This window comes from Diadema setosum, chromosome 2 (assembly GCF_964275005.1).
Source record: "Diadema setosum chromosome 2, eeDiaSeto1, whole genome shotgun sequence".
Lineage (NCBI taxonomy): Eukaryota > Metazoa > Echinodermata > Echinoidea > Diadematoida > Diadematidae > Diadema > Diadema setosum.
Genome location: NC_092686.1, coordinates 13,955,554 through 13,971,074, shown reverse-complemented (window position 1 = coordinate 13,971,074; position 15,521 = coordinate 13,955,554). Strand labels below are relative to the sequence as shown.

Genomic DNA, 15,521 nt, shown 5'->3' with positions numbered 1-15,521 from the left:
AATGCAAGGCATTTTGATATAGACTAGTATGTAAAGCAACACTGCAAAATCATTAATGATCTAGCTTTGATATAATAAACGAAGCGTTAAGTACAAAGGTGTACATTCTACATCAAATTGCGCAACGTTACAGCGACTCTTTTTGCCGTTCGGATGTTCTGAGTACACTGCACACATCCTGCTTATATTCAGAATGCCAACCAGGAATCATGCTGAATCGCAATATTTTGTCGGCTCCGGACTTTTTGCACAATGTTTCACGTTATATACCTCTTTATTATGGTTACAAGAAATCTTAGAAAAATATCTTATTTCTTGATCCCCCTTTCATGTCGATTTCAAAAGCAGTTTAGTAACCCTTGAATTACCATTTTGGTATTAAAGTTTTTTATTCTTTTTTTACGAGCGGATGCGGGGGGGGGGGAAGCTTGGTGCCCCCCCCCCACACACACACACACTTAACAAGGATCGAATGTACCACTGTTTTGCATGAAATATAAAGTATGAGGGAAGTGGCAGCAAAAATATGAAGACTTTTTTTTTCTTTTGCTTGTCAGCCGACTTTTGGTGGAAAATCAGACCTTGAAAGAACGAGGAGTTTTTGCTGTTGTTTCTCTTATCTTTTGATTTTCTTTCTTCTTGACTGACAGGTGATTTTGACCCCCCCCTCCCTTTAAAAACGTAGCATAGCCCTGAATAATGCCCAAATATATTCAATGAAATGGTAATATGGATCTCCATTTCTTTGTATGTAATAACGTACCGGTATTATCTTCCTGTAGGTATTGTATTTTTCTATTTTCTTGATTTAAGTCAATAAAGCAATCATCCCAGAAGCATCGTTCTGTAATGATGGTGGGTGGGGGAGGGACTTGGAGTTGGAATATCTGTGCGAGGGAGCGGAGCGACAGAATGGGGGGAGGGTGTGGGAGGGGGATACCCCCCTCTCAGACGAGGAAGATTTTGCATTTTCAGACCTGAAATGAAGCGATCTGGTGCACACTTTTGGTGAAATTTTGAATTTACATGTTTACAATGTGGGCCTATAGGGCTATACTATTTGACGTTGTCAACGTCTGGGTCATACCTTATGTCGATATTACTGTCTTTGCGAGCGAGCGAAGCGAGCGAGCGCTTGAGAAAATTATGTATACATTATCCTACAAGACTATTCAGCTCTGTTACCTGTCTGGAGGCGGGCGTACGAACGTCATGCAATATGCCAAAATTGATGCAATCACATTTCTGCTTCCTCCATTTTTTCCCTCAAAATTCGGGGGGGGGGGGGATGATTGTACAGGCCATCCCCCTCCTCCATTTCAGGGGGGGGGGGGGATATATCCCCCCCCCCATCCCCGGGATTTACGCCCATGGTGTGTGTGTGTGTGTGGGGGGGGGGGCAATGCACGGTGCAATGTGCGTCCCTCAAGAACATACATGCATCCACCGGTAATATTGGAGGTGTTCAAAAAGGGGCATTAAATGCAAATAATTTGATATTAAATGATTTTAGACATTAATACCCCTTTCAGGTAATCGTGGATGCGGATAATAGGAGCATAAGTCGTAAAATTTCGATTACATGAACGGGAGAGGAGTAGAAAAGTGCGCATTATTTTGATGCTGCTATTATGCGCATAATTGCAGCATGAGGAGTAGATCGAGAATACATGAACGCGTTTTACGACTTATCCGCACTAACATTCCACAGTTCGGTCAAAGGTCACTCGATTTCCCGCACAACCGCTGATTGCTGAGCTTGAGCGCGCGAGAGGTGTGCATACACTTGAGGATATTCACCGGAAACATTACGTCATTATAGAGGCGTGCGCCGTAACCATGACAAATAACTCCGTCCTTCGCACCATTATATGAACGGGTGCTCGTAAAAGTAGTGCGCACTTCATGGGATATATGAACGCGATTTTGACTACTTCATCCGCATTATTTGGATGCGGATAATTGAACCGCGATTACCTGAAAGGGGTATTAGTGTAAAATCTTAGTCGATACCTAGTTGAATCATTGCAAAAAATCTTTCATTGCAACAACTTCCCATTTTCGTCTTGCACAGATGCACTGCGTTGGCGAATAAAATATTCCCACACCAGACACTACAGAACAGATAACTAACTTAGGTTATTATTAGGATATGAATGGGTCTAATAATTATATTATCAAAACTCATTCAAATTATTGCATATCATTTTATCTTCAAAATTTGTGGTCAAATCATGAGACAGAGTAATAGTAGCTTAACTTTGGAGGAATAAAAATTATTCACTTTCCGGAAATGGAAGTGGCAGCTAAAGGCTTTTGTGTTTATATTAGTGTTAATAGTCTGGATCCCCCCCCCCCCCCCCCCACACACACACAAATTAGCTTAACCCGTTTAGGACGTGTCCCGAGTATACTCGGGCTGACGTTTTCCAGGCTGTGGACTGGTCCCGAGTATACTCGGGCTGAGAGAGTGAAATGAACACGCATTTTTAAACTTAGAATTTCACCAACAATACGATGCCTATGTTGAAAATGATTTATATTTTGTGGGACTACACACATCAAAGTTGCCATCTGTGAACATTTTGTGATGATTGGTCATATCTTATGTCTATAAACAAGCAAAATATTGACAAACATGAGTGCAATTTTCACGACATCCAGACCTTCGCAACGGTCGGGAAACTGACCAATGACGAGCGACCAGCCGCACGCTCTGGCGATCTCATTTGCATCGGTATGCAAATTGTCACACTCAAGTGAAAAGCGTGCGTGCGGCGGTCAAGACCGTTGCGTGCACGCACCTACCTTATTAGCACACATTTACATGATAAAGTGTTGTAGCATACTACTTCGTGTTATATCAGGAATGGAATGTCGTACTTGTGGATCTTCTATGAAAGCCATCTCGGCATGACAACCTGCTTACCATTATTGGCATGAAATGTTGGCCTTCTTCTTCCGCTGTCGAGTCCTGGGATTTACCAAAATTCGGCGAATTGAATAAATTCAAAAGTAAATCTTTTGCGTGTCCCTGCATGCATGTGATGTGTGTGAATGTTTTTGTGTCTGTTTGTTATCATGGCAGCGATGTTACTTGTAGTTGTTTGAAGAGTTTTACCGTCATGAATAATATTCTGATTATGTTATAAAATAGTTTAAAAAAAAAAAGAAACCACTTGGCCAAGAACAAACCGAGTAGGGGATGTACTGCATACAAACAACGCAGTCGATTGCGCTACTTCATCGAAGTCGTAAATTCATATAAATTGAATAGACCAGGTGGCCAGAGTATCAGGCTACATTGTACCTCCTTGAATAGACAGGATGTTGATACAAAAACATTCCTAAGACGCACTCGTAGACGCCATCTGAAAAGTCGGGGATTATGAGCATAATAGAAAAGTTCAAAGGCCGATTACAGACAGTCTCTTTTTTCTGCACCGGTCCATAGAATGCATCATATAATAGTGATGTGCTTCGTATGTATTACGTAACCACTTTTACGGACCCCAATGATTTTATGGTTGTTGGGAAGCGAATGTGCAAGTTCTCATGTGGTTGTAACCAACATATATGCATAGAATTTAAACTTCGACAACGAAATACGCTGCAATAAAGCGAGTAAACAAGACATATGGCATTTTTTTTTCTCTCATACGCTTAGCATTCGCCAAAAAATTGTAGATATAATTATGATGTTCGGTATTTGATGTTTGCAGCATTTGAAAGAAGCAGTCAAAATGAAATAATATCCCATATTCCGATGATACCGACGATGGTGATGTCGACTGTTTAGTCTTTTTTGTTCTAGTTCTGTATGAATTCCTCATAATACGCTAATATTCGGCTATAGTCGCTCTGTCAATTACTTATACATTTAGAAGTCTGAGGTGTTTTCAGTCCACTTCTTTCGTAAGTTCACGAGTCAATTCTTTTTTCGTTCACTGAGTTCAATCCATTTATAATCAGTCATATATGACAACTTATACCGAAAAAAAAAACGTTTTTTCTTTTTTTTTTTCTTTGTAGAAAGCGCTCCAAATTTGCGAAGTGGTTATTCAATTTTGCGAGAGACGGAGATGTGATAACCACATCGCTTCAATTGAACACTTTGTTTAGGAGCAAGGTATTTCGGGCAATAAAAACATGAAATTAATGTTCTTGTCTTATCTCATGTTTATCGATGTAATCAATTTTTTTTCATGTTGCTATTGAAGTAATTTATGCACTTATCGTGCCTGTGTATTTTTTTTATGTCTACGTATATCTCTGCATTTAGGTATGCCTACATTCATTCATTCTATTAGACTTCGTGAAATCGCATTGAAGCATTTTCATATTCATAAACGATTGCAGCAAATGCTCGTTTCCTTTATACATTATGCTTATTGAATGAGATTGTTAGTACTTCAGTTTTGTTTTTGTCTTTTATCGGGGGATGACTGGTATACACAATAAAAAAAAAAATATTGATTTACACTCATGACATAAGAGAAGATCATTTCAGCAAAATTAGCCGTCTGTTATGAGATATCAAAGAATGCCGGGAGAAATGTCGTTTATTTCAACAAAAATATCGTCTTTTCCTTATTTTCTGAAGTGATGTAATAATTGTAGGTCTTCAAGCCTGTGTGGCTTGTGCTTGCAATACTTCCATGATCATGTCGGCTTCTTCTACAGCTGCCGGATGGCCAACCTTTTTTGTTGCTAAATTGAATGAATTTCTCCGTCGAACTCGGGAATGCTCACCTGCGACCCTGTTTGAAAAGACGCTCTCTCATATTGAGACGAATTTGAATTCTCAATGGACATTCTAATTTAAATTGTGTTAAGGCTACGTAATTTGAAGTGATAGGATATAGTGAAAGGAAACTGAGATTGAATGAACATCTTCATTGCGCGATCTTTTTTTTTAGGCGATTTTGAATTACCTAACTGTGAAATTAGAAGACAAACGTACACACACACACACACACACACACACAAATGACTGCAAAATCTTTGCATAATGTTGAACCATTTTGAACACTCGAATATGCCGTTTTGCTCTTCCTTTGTAATACATTTGCCTCGATTAGTGCTGCTTCGATTTATCTCATTGCATCTCATTACTTTCCTTTCCAGCTATCCACTTCTTCATTCCCATCATCTACAATTAATCGTTTAGAATGAATATCCCCATTGATGGTGGCGATCACCTTTCCAAGATACTTTGCCCGTACTATTATATATAATCTCATAAGATATCACCATAACACAGATTATAGGCAAACCTAGCCGTGTGTAATATTTCATTTCGTTTGCAAAAGTGTGTTCAGATTACCGTCCATGGAACTAAATTTAGAAGACCAGCCTATTTTTTTATCTCTTTATCTCTCAATCTTTCTTCTTATCGCATAGACTCCGATGTTTCGTTTGCAGACCGGAAGAGCTCATAAATGCTCCATCAACTGACTTGAATAGGTGTTATATATATATATATATATATATATATATATAACAATAATCTATCCCGTTTGCTGATGATTATCATATCACTGTGTGACATTTAATTTCAAGTGATGTGCAGTGAACAATACCTTCCCGCCATTACGGTAGAGTTGTAAGGGAATCATGATTGCACATAAAATTTGCAACATACAACCCGACAGTAAACTTACAAATGCGCTCGTTGATCTCCTTTATTCATCTCATGGAAACCTAAGTCATATAATTATTGTCGAAATCTGGAGGCAGTCATGATGGATAATTTCACAAAGCAAACGTCTTTATACAAAAATGCATGGAGTTCGCAGGTTTAGTCACCATTAGCTGTCAAAGATTGCAAGAAAGATGCAACGATTTATCTGATTATTGAACATCCCATCAGGCTGTTGTCAACATTATGAAAATTGTTGAAACAAAACCAAGAAACAAACTCAAATGGAAGATTGGTTTGAGAAACTCAACTTCGATGTTGCTTGAAGCTTTTTTTTCTCTCTCTCATACTTATGAATGACAGCGTGATTATGTTATAAGATCGTTCAAAAAATCTACTCGGCCAACGAACCAAATAGAGGATATACTGTATAATAGTTATCATTTTCATACAATGCAAGAGCCGATATTGCCACTATGGGGTCTTACAATCACTATTCATCATGGTGAAACACAGCGTAACACGTGCGCGTGTTATAGGCAAGAACACGTTGAATAGACCAGGTGGCCAGCCCTTGTAAAAAAATACCATGGTTTGACTATGAGGCATAACCATGGTTTTACATTGGATCCATCCATGGTTTAACCATAGTGCAATATGGTTTGATTATGGTCAAACCATGGTGCACTAATGTTTAACCATAGTTTAACAATAGTTAAACAATAGTGCACTATGGTTAAACCATGGTATCTACGGTTAAACCATAGGTTTAGCATGGGTTAACCATGGTAACCATGGTTTAAAGGTGGTAAATTGGAACGCACTTACCATGACATTACTGTGGTATTACCATGGTCACTACTGTGGTTCTACAGTACCAAAACCATGGTTAAGAAAAAGTAAAACCATGGTTACGGAAGTGTGAAACCATGGTTAGGAAATGGTGAAACTATGGTTAGGAAAAGATGAAACCATGGCAAACTTATGGTTTAACCATAGTGCAATATGGTTTAATTATGGTCAAACCATGGTGCACTAGTGTTTAACCATAGTTTAACCATAGTTAAACAATGGTACACTATGGTTAAACCATGGTAGCCATGGTTAAACCATAGGTTTAGCATAAGTTAACCATGGTAACCATGGTTTAAAGGTGGTAAATTGGAACGCACTTACCATGACATTACTGTGGTATTACCATGGTCACTACTGTGTTTCTACCAAGCCAAAACCATGGTTAAGAAAAAGTGAAACCATGGTAAAGGAAGTGTAAAACCATGGTTAGGAAATGGTGAAACCACGGTTAGGAAATGGTGAAACTACGGTTAGGAAAAGATGAAACCATGATAAACTCATGGTTTAACCATAGGGCAATATGGTTTAATTATGGTCAAACCATGGTGCACTAGTGTTTAACCATAGTTTAACCATAGTTAAACAATGGTGCACTATGGTTAAACCATGGTAGCCATGGTTAAACCATAGGTTTAGCATAAGTTAACCATGGTAACCATGGTTTAAAGGTGGTAAATTGGAACGCACTTACCATGACATTACTGTGGTTTTACCATGGTCACTAACTTGTGTTTCTACCGTGCCCAAACCATGGTTACGAAGAAGTGAAACCATGGTTAAGGAAGTGTAAAACCATGGTTAGGTAAAGGTGAAAGTTTGGTTAGGAAAAGATGAAAACATGGTTTTACAGCTGCCAAACCACAGAATTACAACCCAAATAACGATACAACCATGATCCATTGTACAAAGTAAACCCACTATTTAACCACAGTGCAATATCGTAGAAAAATGTATTTTTAACTACAGTTGTATTTCACAAGTACTTTGAGAAACCATGGGGAAATTTGGTTGGAGAAATATATTTTTCCACAATTGCTTTGCTATTTGATGAATAATGATCAATAAATAGCACAGTAGAGTTTTCACATAAAGTGATGAAATAAAAATATTTTCAGTAAATTACCTGGAGCAGAATAATAATTCTTACAATTCCTATACATATGTATTGTGATACAGTACATTTGTAAACATGTATATGAACCTGGACTCTGAAACAGGAGAAAACCAATTCTCTATTACATGTATTTTCCTTCTAGCTATAGTCTAAAAAATATGTACAGCTGTATTTAAAAACTGACTTCCATGTGTGTGTTGGTGGATGGGTGCAGATTTTAAGTGTTAATTGATTCACTGTTTAATAAAAGAAGCTATATGTAGCAACGAGTACATGTAGGTCGATGCTCTTACCAGCATTGACTTTCACACAGCCAAAGCTCTCCCCAAAACATACATGTATATCGAATACACTATGGCCAAATTGAGGAAACCAATAAGTCCCAATTTTTATGGCCTAGTCATGTGTATTCCTCTGAACATGCAGAAGTCAAACATTGCCCAATTTGATGTGCTTTTTCAGTCAAAACTGACTGACTGGAGTTGACTGTACTGTCATTAGCATTTAAAGGCACATAGACCCGGTGGTTTGCTTGCGTACGCGGCGCACGGCACAAGCTTCCTTGAGGGACCTATGCTATCGACTCCTCTTTATCGTTAGCGTACACGGCGCACGGCACAAGCTTCCTTGAGAGACCTATGCTATCGACTCCTCTTTATCGTTAGCGCTTACGCTTTGACCCATTTCCATGAGTCCGAAGAAGTCCAATCCACTGCTGATGAGAGCTTTAATATTTTTTTCTCTGAAGTCAAACAAAGAAGCATGCACCCTGGCATTCAAATTCTACGGACTGTCTGACACGCAGAGAAGACAATGAAGGCAACATTACCTAGCAACACCTACGCGCTTTACCGTTGAAGACAGCTCAATTTCGGCAGTCTTTGTATCAATGCTAATGGTGATCGGCACTCTCATCCAAAAGCGCTGCAGCAACTACCGGGTCTAGGCACCTTTAGAATAAGAAAGTACACAAGGGTAGAAACAGTCAATTATGATTATACATTCAAAAGTTATTTTTCAGCAGCTGGGTGTGAGAAGTCAAAGTATCATACAAATATCACATTATTTCCAGTTGCAAAACTGTAGGTTTATGTAAACAAATCAATGAAGAAAATGTACTCTTACTGAACCTCAGACAACAAATAAGACATAAGAATGCACATTTGCTCACTTTGCTGTTACGATTGAAAAGTAGCTTTTTATTGCTTCATGAGCAGCATCTTGACTGTACGTGGGTATGGCTTATTGCCAGTCACATGATTTAAAACTATAAGAATATCACCTGCAAAGAATTAGTTGGATAATTAAATACAGTGTACATATATTAGTGCATGTTTGATGTACATGATCATTAGTAGCTTTGAATTGTATAGATAATGCAAATTTGGACTTAAGTGACACCAGGAGCACTGGACAACAGAACAAAACAGCATCAAAAAAAAAATATCTAGCAACCAACAGTCCTGACATGAGAGCATACATGCACACTTCACATGCTTTGAAAACTGTCCTTGTACTTCTACTGTCCAAGACTATCCAGCAGTAAGCTTTGGTGCAACTTCTGGATGAGGCTTCGCAGGAACTAGGTCTTGATATAGCTTGGTTAGTGTGCCCTTTGTCGTTGTGGAGCCTTGAGATGTCCTTCTTTTGCAACCGTGAGCCGTGAGAATTTTCTTGGGGAAGATCACTCCTGCAACGAACTGAGAATTTATTCATTACGCTATTATTTTTTTAAAATAATAATAACATGTAGTACGTGTTAAACTCTACTTCAAATACTCAACACACAAAATTCTTGCACAGAATAGTTACCTTGCAAAAAAAAACATAAGAATGGGATTAGATTGATGTGGTACACCTAGCCATCATTTCATCACTCTAATGTGCTGGAGAGATACTGTTTAAAATACAGTGTACTTTTACAATCATTTTAACCCCTAAGTGCCACATACAGGTGAAGCCATTACGTTCCACATTCCATATCATGTATTGTGCACAAATTGCCTAGAGTAATTTGATGTTTTTCAAAAATTGATCACATTCTATTTTAAGCAGGTTGCCAATATTTTAGGATGCTGCATAGCATGCTGCTGGTATTTGAGGATGTTGCACAAGAATTTGGGTATGCTGCAGTGTAATGCTCAAATTCCTCATGAACTACACTAATGATGGGTTGAAAAAAAGAAACAAAGAAAGAAAGAAAGAGGAGTATCTTACCCTTGATGACATGGAAAAGCGGGAGAAAGTATGACATCAGTAGATGGACTTCTCTGCACCAGAATTCAGCCAGGAGGATGCCATACACGTATCAGCACTGCATATACTTGTACCCATGAAAGGAGCTAGCTAGGGGACAGCCTGATCGATGGTCATGGGTGGACTTCAAGTCTTCTATGGAGAAACCTTCTCGTGTCAGCCACTGGCACAATCAATCATTGATTCTGATGAGGAAAAAAAAAGATAACACAACATAACGATAATAGTGATGATTGAGAGAAGTGAAATAAGGTTAGGCAGAAAAATCACACAGGAAAATGATGTAACATACAAAATACAGCATTGGATGATTTAAAGTTTGGTGCTTGTGCTAGCTCCCAAATGACTGCTGGAATAAAAGACTCCCAAATATTCTACAATGTCGCATAGCATGCTGCTGGTTTTTGAGGATGTTGCACAAGAATTTGGGTATGTTACAGCGATATGCTCAAATTCCTAATGAACCATACTGGGTTGAAATAAAGAAACAAAGAAAAAGGAATACCTTCTCCTTGATGACATGGTCAAACGGGAAAAAACATGACATCAGATGATCCACTTCTTCGCACCAGAATTCAGCCAGGAGGATGCCATGTACACATATTGATGTAAATCAGCGCTGCATGTGTATCATGTACTTGTACCCATGAAAGGAGCAAGCTAGTGGACAGCACGATCAATGGTCATGGATGGACCTCAAGTCTTCTATGGACTGCAAGTCTTCTATGGAAACACCTTCTCACATCAGCCACTTGCACAGTCAATCTTTGATTCTGATGAGGAAAAAAAAAAACACACGACATAACAATAATACACCTATTAATGATTGAGAGAAGAAAAATAAGGTTTGCCAGAAAAATCACACAACAATCCGTTAGGTGAATGATATACTGGTATAACATACAAATTACAAAATACAGCATCCTTTGCCATTGGGGGATTTCAAGATCAGTGCTAGTGCTAGCCCCCAAATGACTGACTTAAATTGAGCTCCAACACCGACGGTCGGATTAACTAAGCGATACTTATCAAAGTTATTGATCCCCAGCAATAGGTGTTGGAATCGCAGCATCGCAAGGTCCGTGAGAATCGCACGACGAAAAGTGATGGCGCATGATTACACTCGAATATTAAAAGATGCAGGACTGCTTAGTTTTTAGACACAAAGTGAGGAAGACAGACTAAAATGCCCCAAATTTCAACCATTCTTCAAAACACAACTTAATATTTAATTTTATGCTTCCAGGCTCAGATTTATGAAGCCACATGCTCCTGTAGGGCCTACGTTTCGTGGCGTGGGTGACCATTGCATTAGCATAAAATGTACATGCTACAGGCCTAACTCTTACACTACAAAATGGCGGAGCTAGGTTCAGCAGACGACATTCTTTGATTTCAACACCAAGCCCAGCACTTGACCGAAAGATTGGTCTGTATCTCGTCGACGGGGATATGTTCCACAGAGCAGAGACTGCATCTGGCTTTACGGGTCCCCTCCTATAGACATAGTCCGGAGGTAGAGAGCCATAAGTAACGTCAAAAAAAAAAAAAAAATAAAAGACTCCTCCTTCGGACAGACGAATCTTTCACAAGTTTGCCCAGCACTAGCAACCAGAAATTTATGACATATTTTTGAGGTCATCCTACCAGCACCTACGGACTTCAAGTTCACTTCAGTTTTATCGCCAGTGCCAGTGGCTGCCAGTGCTTAAGTTAGTGCTGAGACACAATCAAAGAGTATAGAAGCTAAGAGGGCGTACTCTCGCGACTTGGCACGCAAACGGGTGTCTGTAGTACGGCATGGAGCGGGAGCCCAACATGGAGCCCAATGGCAGCCAATTTAGTAATAATACCGCAAGCTTCTTAAACACGTGAGCCTATGGAGCAAACCCTACCTTCCTTTCATTTTCTTCATTTTAAAAGGAAGCACACAGCGGTAGAATTGCATTTCAGACCTCAAAATATCACAAAAAGTATATTTTCTGTCGATATGTAAAAAAAAAAAAATTGAAGTAATGTAATTACTTTTTTATCAGTAGTCCCTCAGCAAGTTTGTATTTGAGCTGACAAACGCCACCTATCTCATTTCTCTCTCCCTCCCGAAACATAGTTTGGTCTACCTACTTCAGCTCAAACTTTGTGGGCCTGCAGATTGCGATTGGAAAGTAAATGACATTTTTTTCAAATACATTTCACGGTTAGACAGGAATGATATTTCTTTACGACAAAACAAGATTCTAAGTACATACATCGGTACATATCTTCCCCTGTTAAGTATGCCCCCTAAAAAGGGGAAAAATGAAAGGGAGACAGAAATACGAGGACCCAGTGATACGGCACTGATATCATGATCGCGTAATATACAGTACGCCCTCTAATCAATCTATCGGTCTGTTGCTTTCAATGGCGGAATGGCGTCAGTATTTCGCCCATGAGCGTACTAGTTCGCAGGAGTAAGCCCTTGTGTCTTAGCGTAGCTTCTACTGATTATCTTGATTCACTGGAGCAGTTACCACTAGAAGTCCTAACAGAGTTAGCAGAAAATAGTGTTGTTGATGTAGCTTGCACCAAACCTGATATCACCACCCAATATGAGGTAGGCCTATGCCTACTAACATTGTTAGGGATTACGCCTAACTGTTAGAACTACCGAATACCGTCTTGTTAGCCCGACCAGACGCTGTTAGAGTACGCTGTGCGAATAAATTATAGCCTGTCGCTACTAGTAGGGTTGGGGGTACCACGTATCGTCACCCTAAAGATCTGTAGCTTGTTTATTCTAAAAATATAACACAAATCCGCCTAATTCTTACCTCAAATATGCCATAAATACTGCAGTTTTGAATGTCGTGACCGTCTCGTTGATTATGAATCTCCGTTTTAAAATAGCGCAATTTTAGCGCGTGCGTTTCGTTTTCTTCGCGCAGCTAAAAAGGGAACCTTGCGATCGGCACCCCCTAACCTCCATAGGTATACACGTGAATTTCACAGCATAGGTAATACACGTGAATTTCACAGGCCATAGGTAACACGTTAATACACGTGAATTTCACAGCCATGCGTCGTTACTGAGCGGATGTGTAATTTTTAGCTTGGTTTGTTTGAGTTTGATTTTCGTTTCTTCGTTTTTATTGTTTTTATAGCTCATGACACTCAATCCCGTGCGTACCTTTTCGTTCTATACGCAAACAGCCATGATACGCAGGCCGGGTGCCGATGGGAAGGTGCCCTGCCGATAGGTGGTGCCCCAACCATACTAGATCTACACTGTCTACAGCGACTGGGTTGTGTATAGAATCTAGTTACCGTAGATAACTTGTAGAATTTACGTGACACAGTAACACTAACAGTTCAGTACAAATACAGTAGCTGAGTTAGAACAACTCATTCCAAATTCTTGAGCTCTCATGTCATACTCTCACACTCACTGACTCAGTCACACTTTCAGATACAGAACAGTCTACTGGACTGGTTATCCCCACTTGATACGATCATGCGAAATTTGCACAGCAGGGGCAGGGCCGCTGCCGGCCCCGGGTCGGTCGGGACAATTCAATGCAAATCTCGCTGGTATCAGTGGTAATTATTTTAGCTAAGATTAGGTCTAGACCTACTAATAATGTATTAAAAGTTACGTTGACCAACCTTCCTCGAAGAATCCCAAAGGAGCAGTTCCTCTTTTTCTTAGGGGCCGTTTGCTAGCCATTTCTGAAAATATCAGATGGTTCGTACGTCGAGATGTTTGACTCCGGTCAGAGATCATCACGAAAGAGCGTTTGAAATGATGAACATTCTTTAACAGCAAATCATCGTAGCCGTGTGTGCTGTGTGTGGTTTTTGAGCGCGGTCGCGGACTAACGGTTCAGCAGTACATACACGTAAGGTTCAATCAGCGACAACAACAACACGCACATGACCTCTTACGTTACATTATTATCAAGAAAACTTGTAATCATTAATTTTTTGGTTTTGAATTTAAAAATATATGTTTAAAACTTTTTTTATTGCGAATTAATTTTTTTTTAATGTGTCAATATTTTTTATGCTCCATATATTTTGAAATATATTTTTGTTGTGATCTTTGGTACGAACGAGCCTCATATCAACAACCCGGATCTCCCATTCATCGTACACAATTACTACACGCCGATTGCATTCATATAGTTTTCTATTGTTGTGTGTACATGTCAAAGCTACGGGGATCGAACGGGCGGCAATGGGTTACTACCTTTTTTTATTTTTTCACGAGTATGTAATCTCATTTAAGGTTTTTTATGTACTTTATTCCGTAGTGAATAGATGTTGCATTTTAGGAATGTTGTAAATCAAGCAAGTGAAGCAGCTTTTTGTTTGCAATGGTAAGACTACTGTTTGTTTACATAATCCTGTTGAAGCCAAACGGGTGCTGGTGGTTCGTTAGATGAATGTCCGTCATGACTTGCATTGGCATTGCGGCCATCAAATTATGAGTTTTCATATTGATTTTTGTGATCGACATCATTCAATAATCATGGCTAGTGCACGTGGTTTAAACTTTGGTAAAACAAAAAGTTAACCATGGTTTAATAACCACTGTTCTTATGCTATCATACAAGGTTCCATGGTTAGAAATTCTAGAATATGGTTTTTCCGCACTCTATATCTGATCAGCATGAAACCACGGTTGAAACCATTGATTGTTAAAAAATAACCACTTTTTCAACCGTGGGTAAACAGAAGTTAAACCACGGTTTTATAACCACTGTTCTTATGAGCTATCATACAACCATGGTGAAAATCATATGGCTTTTTAACCGCCTCTTCACTATCATGAAACCACGGTTCGTAGAACCAGTCAATGTTTCATAACCATCCTTTGCACATCACACTATGATAAAACCATGGTTCAAATCCTGGTGTAGCTATGACCATCGTTTTCCTTGCTAAAATGGAATTTGAACGATTGTTTAAAACCGTTGTTTTCACACTTTTGTTAAACCACTGTTAAAGTCATGGTTATATTGCCTAACCATCATTTTTTAACTATGATAAAACCATGGTTAATATAATCATGGTTAATAGCCATCGTTTTCAACCTTTGTAAAACGAAGTTTAACCATGGTATTATAACTAGTGTTTTTGTGCTATCATAAAACCACGGTTAAAATCATGGTTTTATAACTATTGTTTTTACACTATCATAAAACCATAATGAAATCATGGTTTTATAACGATGGTTTTCAACCTTAGTAGAACGAGAGTTACACCATGGTTTCCTAACCATTGTTTTTATACTATTGTGAAACCATGGTTACAACCATTGTTATATTATTATGTTATTTTTACCAAAGTAGAACGATAGTCTTGTTGAGGTTTTCTCACCATTTTTTTTTTTAATTTCTTAAAACTGTGGTATAACGATAATTTTTTAACCATGGTTTTAAAACACTTTCATTAAACCACTGTTAGAGCCATGGTTATACACACTAAGAAATCAGGGTTCAATTTGGGGTTGAGTTTGACCCAATGCACCCTTGCGTGGATTAGGGTTGAGTATTTAACTTCTATGGGTGCTATTTACTCCGAATGGGGTTGACTTTTGAAAAGGTTAACTTTTTGAACCTCCAAATAGAAGAGTTAGTCTGCTACAAAAACCTAGATCATAGTGTTGCGCTC

The 15,521-nt window shown here is 38.9% G+C and overlaps 1 long non-coding RNA gene across 1 annotated transcript; it reads right to left on the bottom strand.

The window, feature by feature from the left end:
- Positions 1-8,788: 8,788 nt before the first annotated feature.
- Positions 8,789-13,650, bottom strand: LOC140240012 (uncharacterized). Its single transcript, XR_011902010.1, has 4 exons — positions 13,512-13,650; positions 10,372-10,639; positions 9,828-10,051; positions 8,789-9,310 (listed from the first exon to the last, which is right to left on the bottom strand). It is a non-coding gene; the product is annotated as an uncharacterized lncRNA (long non-coding RNA).
- Between the last annotated feature and the right edge of the window lie 1,871 nt (positions 13,651-15,521).